This window comes from Tamandua tetradactyla, chromosome 5 (assembly GCF_023851605.1).
Source record: "Tamandua tetradactyla isolate mTamTet1 chromosome 5, mTamTet1.pri, whole genome shotgun sequence".
In the NCBI taxonomy this organism is placed as follows: Eukaryota; Metazoa; Chordata; class Mammalia; order Pilosa; family Myrmecophagidae; genus Tamandua; species Tamandua tetradactyla.
This window is the reverse complement of record NC_135331.1, coordinates 175958776-175974314: the sequence shown is the minus strand read 5'-3', so window position 1 is coordinate 175974314 and position 15539 is coordinate 175958776.

The following is a 15539-nucleotide window of genomic DNA, read 5'->3' as shown; positions in this document are numbered from 1 at the left end:
AATTAAAACTTATCCAGGAAAGATATATGGGAGACCCTCTTAGTGAATGGGTTGGATGAACATGAATTGTACTCAAGTAAAGTTTTAAAAAGTCTTATGCTAACAGTAATAGAGGAATTAAGGGGCAAAAAAGATATGGAATATAAAAAAGTAAGTGACAAAATGGTTGAAGGAAACCCAAAGTTATCATTGATTACACCAAATGTGAATGGCATAAACTCTCCCAATAGTCAGATATTGGCAAAATGGCTGAAAATATAATCCAATTTTCTGGTCTTTACAAGAGACTCATCTGAATTTCAAAGACACAAACAGGTGGAAGTGAAGGATGAGAAAATATTCCATGCATAGTTACCTAAAGAGAGCCAAGGTGGCAGCACTAAAGTCAGATAAAATAGTCTTTAAGCTTAAAGCTGTTACAAGGATATCAATTTTGATAAAATATGAAAGATTTCAAAAACACATAGCACTGATGAACACATATGCACCTAACAACAAAGCCCTAAAATATTAGAAGCAAACATTGACAGAATTGAACAGAGTAATAGACAGCTCATCAATAAGAGTTGGAGATTTCAGTAAACCATTTCAAAAATTGATAGAGAAACTACCCAGAAGATTAATAAGGATTAGATTTGATTTTTTGGGTCAGGTCCATGGTCCAAGAATCAAACCTGAGTATCCTGCATGAGAGGTAAGCTTTCTTCCACTGAACCACCTGTGCACCCAATAAGGGACAGAATGCAACTGTATACTCCAATTAGATGTAACAAACATATATATAGAACATTTCACCCAATATTGGCAGACTGCACATTCTTCTCAAGTGCACATGGATCATTTTCCAAGTTAGACCATGTTAAGTCATAAAAGAATTCTCAATAAATTTACAATGATTTAAATCATACAAGGTATCTTCTCAAACCAGTGGAGTGAACTAAAAATCAATTACAGAAGGATCACTGGAAAATACCAAACATATGGAAACTGAATAACACATACATAAAAAATCAATGAGCAGAGAAAAAATCACAAGTGAAATTTAAAAATAAACATATATTAATGAAAACAAAAATAAAACATAACAAAATTTATGAGATGCAGGAAACCAGTGCACACAGAAAATTATAGCTGTAAAAAGTTACCTTTAAAAAGTAAGATCTCAAATTAATAAATTAAAGATATATGTGCTGGTCAATGGAATTTAATTGCATGTTTGATCTTTGATAAGGCCAACCCAACCCAACTACAACAGAGCAACCTCTTCAATAAATGGTGTTTCGAGAACTGAATATCCATATGCAAAAGAATGAAAGAGGATCCAAATTCACACCCTATATAAAATTAACTCAACGTGGATCAAAACCTAAACATAAGCTAAGACCATAAAACTATTAGAAGAAAATGTAGGGACATATCTTATAAATCTTGTAATAGAAGAGGGTTTCTGAGACCTTAAACCCAAAGCATGAGATTGAAAAAAGAGATAGATAAATGGGATCTCCTCAAAATTAAACACTTTTGTGCATCAAAGGATTTGTCAGGAAAGTAAAAAGGGCAGCTTATTCAATGGGGGACAATATTTGGAAACCACATATCAGATAAGGATGTACTATACAGAACATAAAGAGAGATTCTTCAACTCAATAACTAAGAGATAAACAACATAATTTTAAAATTGGGCAAAAGACACAATCAGAATTTTTCAGAAAAGGAAATACAAACGGCTAAAAGGCACATGACAAGATGCTCAACTTCACTGGCTATTACAGAAATGCAAATCAAAACCACAAGGAGATATCACACCCACTAGAATGGCCATTATCAAAAAAAAAACAGAAAATGACAAATGCTGGAAAGGTTGTGAAGAAAGAGGCACACTTATACACTGTTGGTGGGAATGAAAAAATGATACAACTGCTTTAGAAGGCACTTTGGCAGTTCCTCAGGAAGCTAAGTATAAAATTGCCATATGATCCAGATATCCTATTACTAGGTATCTATGCAGAAGGACTGAAGGCAAGGACATACACAGACATTTTCCCACCAAGGTTTATGGCAGCATTATTTTTGATTGCCAAGTGATATAAACCACCTAATTTCCATCTATTAATGAGTGGCTAAACAAGTTGTGGTATATAAATCCAGTGGGATATTATGCAGATGTAAGACAGAATAAGGTCATAAAGCATGTAACATGGTGGATGAGCCTTGAGTACAAATAAGCCAGAAACAAAAGGACAAATACTGTATGGTGTCACAAATATGAACTAATATTAATGAGTGAACTTTTAGAGAATGAAGAACACAGGTGTTCTAGTTTGCTAGCTGCCAAAATGCAATATACCAGAATCAGAATGGCTTTTAAAACGGTGAATTTAATAAGTTGCTAGTTTACAGTTCAAAGGCCAAGAAATGTGCAATTAAAACAAGTCTATAGAAATGTCCAATCAAAGGCATCCAGAGAAAGATATCTTGGTTCAAGAAGGCTGATGATATTCAGGGTTTCTCTCTCAGCTGGAAGGGCACATGGCAAGCAAGGCATCATCTGCTACTTTCTCTCCTGGCTTTCTGTTCCATGAAGCTCCCCGGGAGCCATTACCTTCTTCATCTCCAAAGGTCACTGGCAGAAATGGCAGAAACAAAAAAGACACACATTATCGTGCCTCACTCATATGAACTAACTATAATGTACAAACACAGAAATGAAGTCAAAAGCATAGGTTATCTGGGTGGGGCCTCTTGTAAAGGGTCCTGGATTGTAAATTATTAAAGCAGTCACATATATACTGGAGTTCTAACTGTTATTTCTAAATTCTGAGATACTGAGTTGTTTGTATATAACATGGTTATTCCCAGAAACTTCTGGTATTTATTTGACATCTGAGACTCAGAGTTGGAGCTCCAAAGCTAGGAATGTCAGCATTACTCTATAGGGCAACTGTTTAAAAAGTTGAAATAGTGATCAGATTTCAACTAGAGATATGAATGAAGCTGATCTGGATAGGATAAAGGTCAATCAGAATACAGGGTAAAATATGATATGGTTCATATTTTAAAACCAATTTCATTGTGTGACCAAAGAAAGAGATGTTTATTTGGTGCAAAATTTATATTTTGTATTGTACATTATCTAATTTAACTTGTTGGGTCAGTTTAGTTGAACACCAGAGTATATGTAATCTTGAAGAAGGTGTGAGATCTTATTGTTTGTACAGGTTAGTGTGATGCCCCAATATTTCCCAGAGTAATTTGAGCAGAGAATAAAAAATTAATGGCAAAGTCCCATTTGGGGACTGGAGAGAAAGAAGGAAATATTCAACTTCCCTATCTGAGGAATTCCTGATATTCTCGCAAGCAGTGGGAACAAGCAATTCAATAGGCTGGGCCCTCAATCTTGGAGTTCAACCCTATGAAACTTATTCCTGCAAAGGAGAAGCTAAGCCTACTTGTAATTATGGCAAAGTGTTACCCCAGAGAACCTATTTTGTTGCATACAGTTGTGACCTCTCTCTCTAAGCCAACTTAACAGATTAACTCACTGCCCTCCTGATGATGTGGGGCATGACGCTCAGGGCAATGTGGGACTGAATTCCTGGCATGAGTTGGAGCCCAGTGTCATGGGATTGAGAAAGACTTTTTGACCAAAAGGGGGAAGAGAGATGAGACATAATAAATTTTCAGGTCTTGAGAGATTTCAAACAGAGTTGGCAGGTTATCCTGGAGGTTATTCTTATGTATTATATAGATATCCCTTTTTATTTTATGGTATATTGGAGTGACTGGAGGGAAGTACCTGAAACTGTTTAGCTGTGTTCCAGTAGCCTTGGCTGAGAGATTGTATAATGATATAGTATTTATAATGTGAACTTGTGATTGTGAAAACCTTATACCTCATGTACTTTTCTCCAGGGTAAGGACAGATGAGTAAAAAAATAAGGATAAAAGTAAATAAATAATAGGGTGGATAAAGGGTAAAAACTTAGGTATATTGAAACACTAGTGATCAGGGAGATGGGTATACGTAAGGGGTATGGGATGTATGAGTTGTTTTTCTTTTTCATTTCATTAATTTTTCTGGAGAGATAAAAATGTTCTAAAAATGATGAGGGTGATGAATACACAACTATGTGATGATATTGTGAGCTATTGATTGTATACCATGTATGGACTGTGTGCGTGTGTAAAGATTTGATAAAAAATATTTTTTTAATTTAAAGAAGACCTATAAAAATGGGATTTCAATCAGTGTTCATGGCTTGCAATGAATTTTAAGATACAATACAAGTCACTGTGCATGTGTAAATATTTCTTAATAAAATATTTTTAAATTTAAAGAAGAGCTATAAAAATGGGATTTCAATCAGTGTTCGTGGTTTGCAATGAATTTTAAGATTGAATACAAATCAAAAATGATTCACAGTTTCAATTCAATCCCATTCAAAATTCCAACAGCCTTTTTTTTTCCCAAAAAAACCAAAAGCCAATCATCAAATTCAAGTGGAAGTGTGAGGGTACCAGAATAGCCAAATCATCTTGAAAAGGGCAAAGTTGGTGGGCTCACATTTACTATTTTCAAAAGTTACTACAGAGCTACAGTAGTCAAAATATGTGGTACTGCTGCAAGGACAGACAAAGTATGCAATGGAATAGAACTAATAGTTGAGAAAAAAAACTACACATTTATGGCCAATTGATTTTCAACAAGTATGCCATGAACATTCACTGAAGATTAACTCAAATGGAGAAATGACCTATCCATGAAAGGAAGAACTATAAAATACTTCAAAAAAACATAGAGGAAAATATCCAGGATCTTATATTAGGTCATGAATTATTAGATATGCCACCAAAACCATGAGCAACAATAGAAATATAGACAAATTGGACTTCATCCAGTTAAGTTTTGTGCATAAAAGACATATTTAATAACGGAGGTAGGCAACGGACAGCATGGGAGAAAATATTTGGAGGCCATATGTTTGTAAGGGATTAACATGAAGAATACATGAAGAAACCCTCTAAGTCAATGACAAAAAAGACCAATGTCCCAATTGAAAAATGAGTAAGACTTAAATAGACATCTCTCCCAGGAAGTCGTGCAAGAGGCAATAAGCATGAAAAGATGTGCAACATCATTTGCTATTAGGGAAATGCAAATTGAACCCACCATGAGATAACATCTCATACCCATTAAAATGGCTATTATTTTTAAAATTAGTAATAAAAAGCAAATGCCTTCAAGGATGCAAAGAAATAGGAATATTGGTGAATATTGGCCTTAAGAGAGGGCAGTTTCTTTGAGTTGAATTATTTGCATAGTTGTTAGTCAGTGTTTCTTCCTTAGGAAAATAAGTGTATTTAGATTTTGAAAGCAAATTTCACTGATACATTTTGACTAATAGAGTTAAAATTGCTTTTTCCATTATAGTTGCTCTTTTCTATATATATAGTTAATGAATTTTGATGCAGATGTCAAACAATACATATAACTCACAAAATTCATGTTTGCATTTACCTATTAAGCTTATAATGAGCCCAGAAAATTGTACTTTGTCTTAATTTCCACCATTCTTCACTTTTTAAGTTATTAATAGATTCAATCAATACGTTTGACAGCAAGACCAAGTTTGACTATATATGATAAATTGACTCAACATTTTTGGCATTGGAGCTCACAAATGAATCATTTAAAAATATATGAAATTTGCATTGTGGTCTCAATATTTTGCTATACACATTATGCATGCTTCACTTTTTCAAGCTGTTTTTGAAAATCTATGTCCCCTTGCATTTCCATATGTATTTGAAGATCAGATTTTCCACTTCTGTGAAAAGCTGCAGAAATTTTTATTGGGATTGAACTGAATCTGTAGCATTCACATCTTAACAAAATTAAATTAATTCCAAGCCATGAACATAGGCTATGTTTCCACTGTTTTAGATCTTCTATAATTTCTAAGCAAGGAGTCTTTGACCTCCTTGTTTAGACTTATTCCTAGATACTGTATTATTTTAGATGCTATTCCAAATAGAATTGTTTTCTTAATTTCTTTTCAGATTGTTCATTTTAGCGTACACAAACGCAAATGATTTTTGCATGTTGATCTTCTTTCTACCTTACAACTTTGGTAATTTGTTTTAGTGGAATTCTCCTAGATTCTTGAGGATTTTATAAATATTAGATCATGTTATCTACAAATAGATACAGTTTTACTGGCTCAGTTCAAATTTTGATTTCTTCTCTTTCTACTTGCTTAATTACTCTGTGTAGCACTCACAGTATGATGTTGAATAACAGTGGTGAAAGCAAGCATTCTTGTCTTATTCCTGATCTTTGATGCAAGGTTTAAGTGTTTTACTACTGAGTATAATATTAGCTGTGGATTTTCATATGTATCCGTTATCACCAGAAAGTTCCAATCTATTGCCAGTTTTATTAGCTGTGGGTTTTTCATATATATCCTTTATCATGTTGGGAATATTTCCATCTCTTTCTAGTTTTATAAATGTTTTTATCCAGAAGCAGTGCTGGACTTCGTTCAATGCTTCTTCTGCACAATTGCGGTGATCATGTGACTTTTTCCCTTCATTCTATTACAGTGATGCTGAATTGATTGACTTTTATATGTCGAATCACCCTTGCATCCCTGGGATATATCACAATTGGTCATGCCTATAATCCTTTAAAAGTGCTTTTGGATTTAATTTTCTAATATTTTGTTGAGGTTTTTTATATTTGTATTTACAATCAGTATTGATTTATAATTTTCTTTTCTTGTAATATCGTTATCTGGTTTTGGAATTAGAGTGAACCTGAATTCATGGAATGAGTTAGGATGTGTTCAGTTCTTTTTTAATTTTTAGAAGACTTGAGAAAGATTGGTGCCAGTTCTGTGACTTTAGTAAAATTCACCAGTAAAGCCGTCTGGTCCTGGACTTTTCTTTATTAGGAGGTTTTTGATTACCAATTCAATATCTTCACCTTTTATTGATCTTTTGAGATTTTCTACTTATACATGAGTCACTTAAGTTTTTCTGTGTATTTCTAGGAATCTGTGCCAGTCAACTAGGTTATCTAATTTGTTGGCATATATTTGTTAATAATACCTTGCCCAAACTCATTTGATGCATATGATTTCTGATTTTAATTATTTATGTCCTCTCACTTTTTATCATTTTCAGTCTTTAAAGGTGAGAAATTTTGAGCACTAAAATGAATAAAAATAATACTGGATTGTAAATGAAAGAATAAAATAAATATTCACCAATCTAGACAAATATACATCAATAAGTAGATACGAGAGGGGAGAGAAATCTTTACAGAGAAATCCCAATTAATAAATGTAAAAGGAATAATGGACAGAGAAAATCAATATTAGAACAAACACCACAGGCAAAAGTCTATTGATTATTACAGAAATGAGTGGAAGAAACATTAATGAGACACAAGAAATTTGCATTGCTTCAAAATATTTAGTAATTACTGTTGTGGTTTTAATGTATGACCACAAATGAACAGTTACTCCTTTCTTCAGGAGATGAAGCATAATTTCCACCCTTATAAAAATGGGCACAACATAGCAAATCATTTCTAATAAAAAGAATACGGAAATGAAAAAAACAGCATTTCTACACTGGCAGACATCACCCTAATCAAATGATCAATGTTAACATCACCAATAATAAATTATGTTGATAATCCTCATCTTCTGACATGATAGAATATGAAGGAAAACCATATTTATCATATTTTTCTGAAAAATTCCATATTACAATCTGTTTGTAATCAAAACATCATATCAAAACAAACTGAAGACATTCCACCAAATATATGACTAGTTCTCTTCAAAAGTCTCAAAAGCATTATAGATGACAGAAGACCTAAAAAGTCTCAGAGATTGAAGGAACCTAAGTAGACACAATGTCTACAATTGTGTTATCAGATTGGATTATCGAACAGAAAAAAATAAAATTTTTGGAAAAACTGATAAATACAAGTAAAGTCTTAAGTTACATTGTTACTTCCTTAATTTTGATAAATGACCAGGATGAGTTAAGATATTAATTATGGAGGTAGCTGGTGAGAGGGGTATTTGAGCTCTTTGTACTATCTTTGCAAGTTTGTAAATCTCTTATTTCAAAAGGAAAAGGAAAAAAATAGGTCTTGTAACACTCTAGGTTGAATCCATCAGGTTTATTCCCCTTTGTGATTATCTTGGATAATCATTTTATTAATATTTTACTGGAAATTCTTTAAACACCCAAGAATATGCAAAAATAATACAGAGAATGCTGGTGTACTCTTTACCAGTTGACCCACTGATAAGATCTTACAGAACCATAGTACATAATCAAAAGCAGGAAGTTGACATTGACACAGTACTATTAACTCATCTACAAATGCCATTTGGATTTCACCAGTTTTTACATGCATTGTTTTGTTGGGATGGGGTGGGGAGGTAATGGTTCTATAAAACTGTCACATATTGAAAAATGCACCATCAGCAATGTAAGGATATGAAGCCATCCCATTACCACTAAGAAAATCCCTTATGCTGTCCCTTAATAGTCACATCCTCCAAACTTCACACTGGAAATCACCAATCTTTCTCCATCGCTATGATGTTGTCATTTTGCGAATGTCATATAAATGGAATTATAAAGTATGTAACTTTGAGGTTGGCTTTTTTTCACCAAATATCATACTCTTAAAATCTATCCAAGTTGTTACATCTTTTGTGCTATTTATTACTGAGTAGATACACTGTACAGGGTGTGCTACAGGTTTTTTTACCCTTTCATACTTTGGAGGACATTTGGGGTGTTCCAGTTTCAGGTCATTAAAAAAATGCTACTAACATTCATGTGCTGCTTTCAGTATGAACGTTAATTTCATTCTCTACCATGAATGCCTAACAGCATTATTGTTGGGTCATATGTTGGGTACATTCAAGTTGATGAGAAACTGTCAAGCTGTTTTCGAAAGTGGCTGTACTAATCTGTATTCCACCAGCAATGTATGAGAGGTCCAGTTGCTTTACATCCTTGCCAACACATATTATTGTCGGTATTTTTTCTTAAGTTGGGCTATTCTAATAAATGTGTTGTTGTATCTCATAGTAGTTTTAATTTGTATTTCCCTAATGGTTAATCATGATATTCATATTTTTATTTTCTTATTTTCCATCCCTTCTTCCTCTTTGATGAAGTGTTTGTTTTTTCAAATAAACATTTCAAAACTGAAGCCTTTTGTCCGTTTTCCAGTTGAATAGTTTGTTTTCTTACTGTTGAGTTTAAAGAGTTCATTATATTCAGGACACAGGCCTTTTCAGCATAAATGATTTGCAAATTTTTCACCAATATTGTGGATTTTCTTTTCATCCTCAAATGCTTTTGATATTTTGCAGTCCAAATGCTTCTTTTTATTTGGTGAAGTCCATCTATCAAATTTCTCTCTATGGATCATGCTTTTGGGTCCATGTCTAAGAACTTGTTGCCTACCCCTAGGACATGAAGGTTTTATCCTATGTTTCTTCTATAGGTTTTATAGATTTGTGTTTAATATTTTGATCCACAATGCACTGAGTTAATTTTACAAGGTGTGAGATTTTGTTTGAATTTCAGTAGTTTTGTCTGGAAATGTATAATTATTGTAACACCATTTGTTCAAAAGTCCATGCCTCTTCCATCGAATTGCTTTTATATCTTATTAAAATTCAGGTTTCGGTACTTGTATGGCTCTCCCTATTGGATCTCCCTTCTTTTCCACTGACCTTCATGTCATTGGGTTTTTTTCAATTTGTTGACTGTCATGAATGGTATTGATATGTTAATGACTAAATTTTCTAAATGTTTCCTTTTAGTTCCTTCCAACTTCTATGCTTCATAATTTTTTCTCCTTTCTGGTATTATGAACGTATTTACCCATATTTTTCTAATTTATAATGATTTTAGCCTATATATATGTATATATGAAACTATTATTTGCACATGTAAATACTTTGGTGAATGATGTATTATGGATAGAACTTTTTTCACATCAAACTAGTAATGTGATTGAACCACTAAATAATTGGTTCATCCTTTATACACGTCTCTTTAGTTGAAACTTTGTGATCCAGTGATTTATTATAAAGATGCATGCATTCATATTTGAGTTCTCTATTTGTTCCACTTGCTTTCACATTTTGACATTCACATTGTTTGAAACCAAACAACTTAAATTTAACTACATCAATGAGAGGATCTTTAATATTTAACTGATCTTAATTCAATCATAGATATAGGAAATATGCACACTACCAAAAATCTCAAAACATTTACAATTTATTTTGCATTGTTTCCTTTTCATTTATTATGTGCATTTTATTTAATATCCCCCAAATCATTTTGATTTTTGAAATTCCAAAGAGTTCATCAAACTCACAGCAATTTATCTGAAGCATAATTACTCTAATTTATTACTAAATTTAAATCATTTACATTGAATAAGAGGTACAAATTAATATGCATTTTAAAACATACCTTCTGAGTAAATCAATGTTTTTCTTTATTAGAGATGTTATGTGCTTATAAAACAATCCCGCATAAAATATAGGATTCCCATATACCACCGTTTTATTAACAATTTGCATTGGTGTGGAACATTTGTTACAATTGATGATAGCACATTTTATAGTTGTCCCATAAACTATGTTCCACATTTTAACTTGGGTTCACTGTGTGTGGGTAAGGGATTTTTATGTGTTTCTTTTGGACGGTGATTCCAATTCCACATCTCATTCTTGTCCCAGGTGAACTCCAAGGGGAAATCTTTCACATTCCTTTGGAATATCCAGTCAAATCTTTCATTCTGCTCCACAGTCAAGTGATGTTTCCAGTCTCCAACAGTACCTAGTGGGACAAGCAATGAACAGCATCTGGGTGAGGAAGTGGCACAATCAGGGCAACGGTTCCCCCCAAACCACTTTCATATCTTCTCTGAGCCAAGGTAGATATTAGTTTACCATGGGGTTGGACTCCTCACCTCTCCTTACACAGGGTGAGGAAGAACAAACTCAGGAATACTATAATATGGTAGACAGAGTTGTAATTTACATCTCTAGCTATTAGACTTCCACCAGCCACTACCATTTAGTCATAATCTTTCCTTAGAAGAAAACAAATTCTAAGTTACAGAAAGAGATTAGATCTTTTAAATATATTTTGCTCTTTGCCAAACACCATACTAGGCAAACTACATACACCTTATAATTCTTAACACAAGCCTGAAAGTATATATTTCTTCACATTTAAACTTGAAAAAAAAATGAGGCCCAAATATTTTCAAAAAATGAGTTAAGATTACTGAGTGTATTCAGAGCTGCCATTGTTGCAGTTCAACCTTATGGAAGTTAAAAATCATCCTTAAGATATTTTTTTAGGACTAGTAATTTGACGTCTTCAGCCATCATATTTTCTTTTGTAAACGTTATTATTGGCATGTAGAACAAACAGCATGAGGATTGCTTTAAACTTGATCTAGTTGAGCAATGAGGAGTGAGAGGTTATGACAAATGAAACAAAAGGAAAAACAACATTTTTTAAAGATCAATATCTGGGGCAATTTCAATAAGATCTTTAAACAATTAAGTATAAATCACTGACCATCATTATGAAGCCAAGTTATGAGTTAAGTTAGAAAATAAAATATAAATAAAATAGATAAGAACAAATAATGCTTTGGAATGGTGTACATTATAATGACAGAAATTAAAAAAATGTTTTGTACTTACAGTGTATCAGGAGGAAAGTATATTCATCTTTGAAAACAACTACGGGAATGTAATTACTGCACAATAATAATTTATTGCATATTGTTGAATAATTAAATTCATAGCAGATTTGGTTAAATGAGGCAATACTTCACTTTTCATGATGAGGAAGTAATAATAATCCATACCCTCTCACACATGAGAACAAGTATTAAGTTTTCCTCCTAGAATATTCTAGGAGAAATAAAGGAAAATAAGAATTTGGCTCTTCTTGTCACATAAACCCGTTGCCTTAAGACAAGACTTTGCAAAAAAATGAGAAAGAATGACTTAGCCTAGAAGGAAAGAACCTGATATTTATTAGATGGACTCAAGTGTCAGTCTTTGTATCAAGCAGATACTCTTCAGTGTCATTTTTAGTGAGAAACTTAGATTCTCTCTACGGCCCAAATGGCAGTATCAATTGGAAAGACCTGTTGGGAACCCCCCTTAATTCCCCTGTTTTCCAAGGCCTCAAGCAGACTCCCAGCACTTTTGCTATTTAAACCACTAAGCCTCACCATTGCACAGGAAGTATCCATCATCTATCCTTGTCCCACTTCATTTTTTAAAATACTATTATAATTTGCAGATGGATTGATCTTCATGTTTTTAAAGGTAGCCTGTCTGACAACTGCATCTGAGTCCTCTTCTCTCAGTTTTTTCTCAAGAAATCTGCAGAGCTGTAACACGGAACTTCTGAGGTTCTGAAAGGAATTTGGGATTAGTGGTCTATTCCTTTCCAAAGAGTGCGTGAGTTACAGTCTAGCATCTTTATCATGTTTCAAAAAAATGATAATGCTTGGACTCATTCTAAGTCTAAGGTATGGCAAGGACATATTACTTCCTTATTTCCTCTTTGAAAATGAGTGCTTTGTTTGTCAGATGAATTAGAGTTTCCTGTTTTGTCTGTTTTTAATTTTACAAGATCAGCTCATTACATTCATTCATTCAATCAACATTTTTGGAATAGCATTCATGTTTCAGAGACTGTGCTAGGCCTTAAAAAGCAATGGGAAAAGAATTGTGTGGAGATTTATCAATAAAACAATGTTTTTAAAAAGGAGGAAAAAATTGGACACAGAAACATAGTGCACAATGATAATTCACAGAAAAAAAGTTGAATTGTACCTTGCAGTGGGTTGAACAACTTTTATAAGAAAGACATATCCCTGGAAAAACATGAGAATGCATTTCTAAGACTCCCAAATTACAGAATCTTGTATGAATGCATAGAATCTTGAATAGAGTGTGAGATCTTGTTGGGTTGCACAGGTTAGTGTGATGCCCCAATATATCCCAGAGTATATAAATAAAAAAGGATTGACAAAGTCCCCTTTGGGACTGGGTTGAAAGAAAGAGATATTCAACTTCCCCATCTAGAGAATTCCTGATATTCTCGCAAGGGGTGGGGATAACCAGTTCAATAGGCTGAGCCCTTAATCTTGGGGTTCGCTTTGTGAAACATATTCCTGCAAAGGAGAAGCTATGCTTACTTAAAATTATGCCTGTCACCCCCCAGAGACCCTCTTATGTTACTCAAATATGGCCTCTCTCTTTAAGCCAACTCAGCGGGTGAACTCAATGACCTCCCCGAGCTACATGTGACATGACTCCCAAGGATGTAAATTGTAGGACAGAACTTCTGACATGACCTGGGGCCCAGCATTATGGGATTGAGAAATCCTTCTTGACCAAAAGGGGATAGAGAGAAATGAGACAAAATAAAGTTTCAATGCTAAGAGATATGAAACAGAGTTGAGAGTTTATCTTGGAGGTTATTCGTATGCATTATATAGATTTCCCTTTTTAGTTTGTGGTATATTGGAGTGGCTGGAGAGAAATACCTGAAACTGTTGAGCACTGTTCCAGTAGCCTTGATTCTTGAAGAGAATTGTATATTAATATAGCTTTGAAAATGTGAACATGTGATTGTGAAAATCTTGTGTCTGTTGCTCTTTTCATCCAAGGTATGGATGGGTGAGTAAAATATATATATACATATATTTTTACACAAGTCAGTGGGAAATGTGTACAATCATATATATATATATATATATATATATGGAAAATATAGAATTGGGGGTATAAAGGGTAAAAAAATGAGTAAATTAAAATTCTGGTGGTGAATGCATGGAAGGGAAAGGGGAATGAGGATGTGAGAGGCTTTTTTTCTTTTTCTGGAACGATGAAAACATTCTTAAAATGATTGTGGTGATGAATACACAACTATGTGATGATATTGTGAGCCATTGATTATACTCCATGTATGGACTGTATGTGTATAGAGATTTCCCAATAAAAATATTTTAAAAAGCAGTGGGGGAAAAATCAGACACAGAAACATAATGCACAATGATAGTTCATTGGAAAGAGAGATTAATTTTACCTTGCAGTGGTTCAAACAACATTTACAAGGAAGAAACATCCCTGGAAAAGCATGAGAATGCATTTCTAAGAGTCCCAAATTACAGAAGCTTGAAATGCCTTCCATATTCATTGAAAACCAGGCTCATAAGAAATGGAGCTGGTGATGCAGGTTGGGGACAGAGGATAAAGGGCTCTGCTGATTTTGTTGATTATCTTAGATTTCATCCTTATAGGTGGTAATCATTGGAAGAATACTGAGAGTGAGGGAGTGAGTAACATAATAGGACCATACTTATCAAATTATTTTACAAGTAACTCCTATGTACAATGACTAGCACATAATCAAGACAGCCAAGATGAAGAGGTAAGAAAATGTGGCCAAAAACCAGCAGAATAAAGACAATGGAAACAGAATAAAAGGAGCCACAGTCGTAAGAATTCACAGAAATAGTTTAAGAATGACTTTGCTATTATGTTTAACTGCAATAAAAGTCAACAACAAATTTTTGGAAAAAGCTAGACCACACAAATTAACATAGTAGACTTAAAATGGATGCAAATTCATGAGTAGAAATTAAGACCCTGGTTAACCATTTGTGTAGCAGATTCAATTCAGATGAATGGGAACAGAAGGAAAAATCCATAATGATACATCATGGAAAGAAAACACAGATCACCATACTCTAAAAAGCATTCCTGTTTGTACAAAGGCTTATGAGACTCTTTCCTGTGTCTCTCTAAAGTTCTCCAGTTAGGGGGTTTCTTTAGCATGTAAGCCATTTCCCAATGCTATCACCTATTTCTGTGCATAATATGAGCATATTCCACAAAATAATAAACTCTTCCTGCAAGAAAAGTCCCTTTCTTCGTTCCTACCCTATTACTTCTATTTCCAAAGTCTGTTCCTCCAAGGAAAACAATATGCAAAAATTTCTTCACTGAAAGCTTCAGCCAATTAGAAAATATGAAGGAAAAGAACATAGGAAGAGAAAGATTAAATTTCTTACCATATTAGGCTTTCTGCAATGATGTAGCACCAAATACCTTCCCATTTTTAAGAAAAGTTAAATAGCTCAAAGATTTTTGAATTGTAAAATTAAACATGTGTAGAAAATTCATTGAAATATGTGATTACAGAATTATTATAAAACGAACACCCATGACTAACATGCATGTGAAGAAATTGAACAATGCGGTATTCCAGAACCCCCCAAACACGTGCCCTTTCCTAATCATAAACCTTTCCCTTCCCCTAAAGATAAATACTATCTTTGTATTTTATGATAAATAGTTCTTGCTTTTATTTATAGTTTTTGCGTCTTGGTATAAATCTCTCAACATTGTAATTTAGTTCTGTTAATACTTCTTATGAAT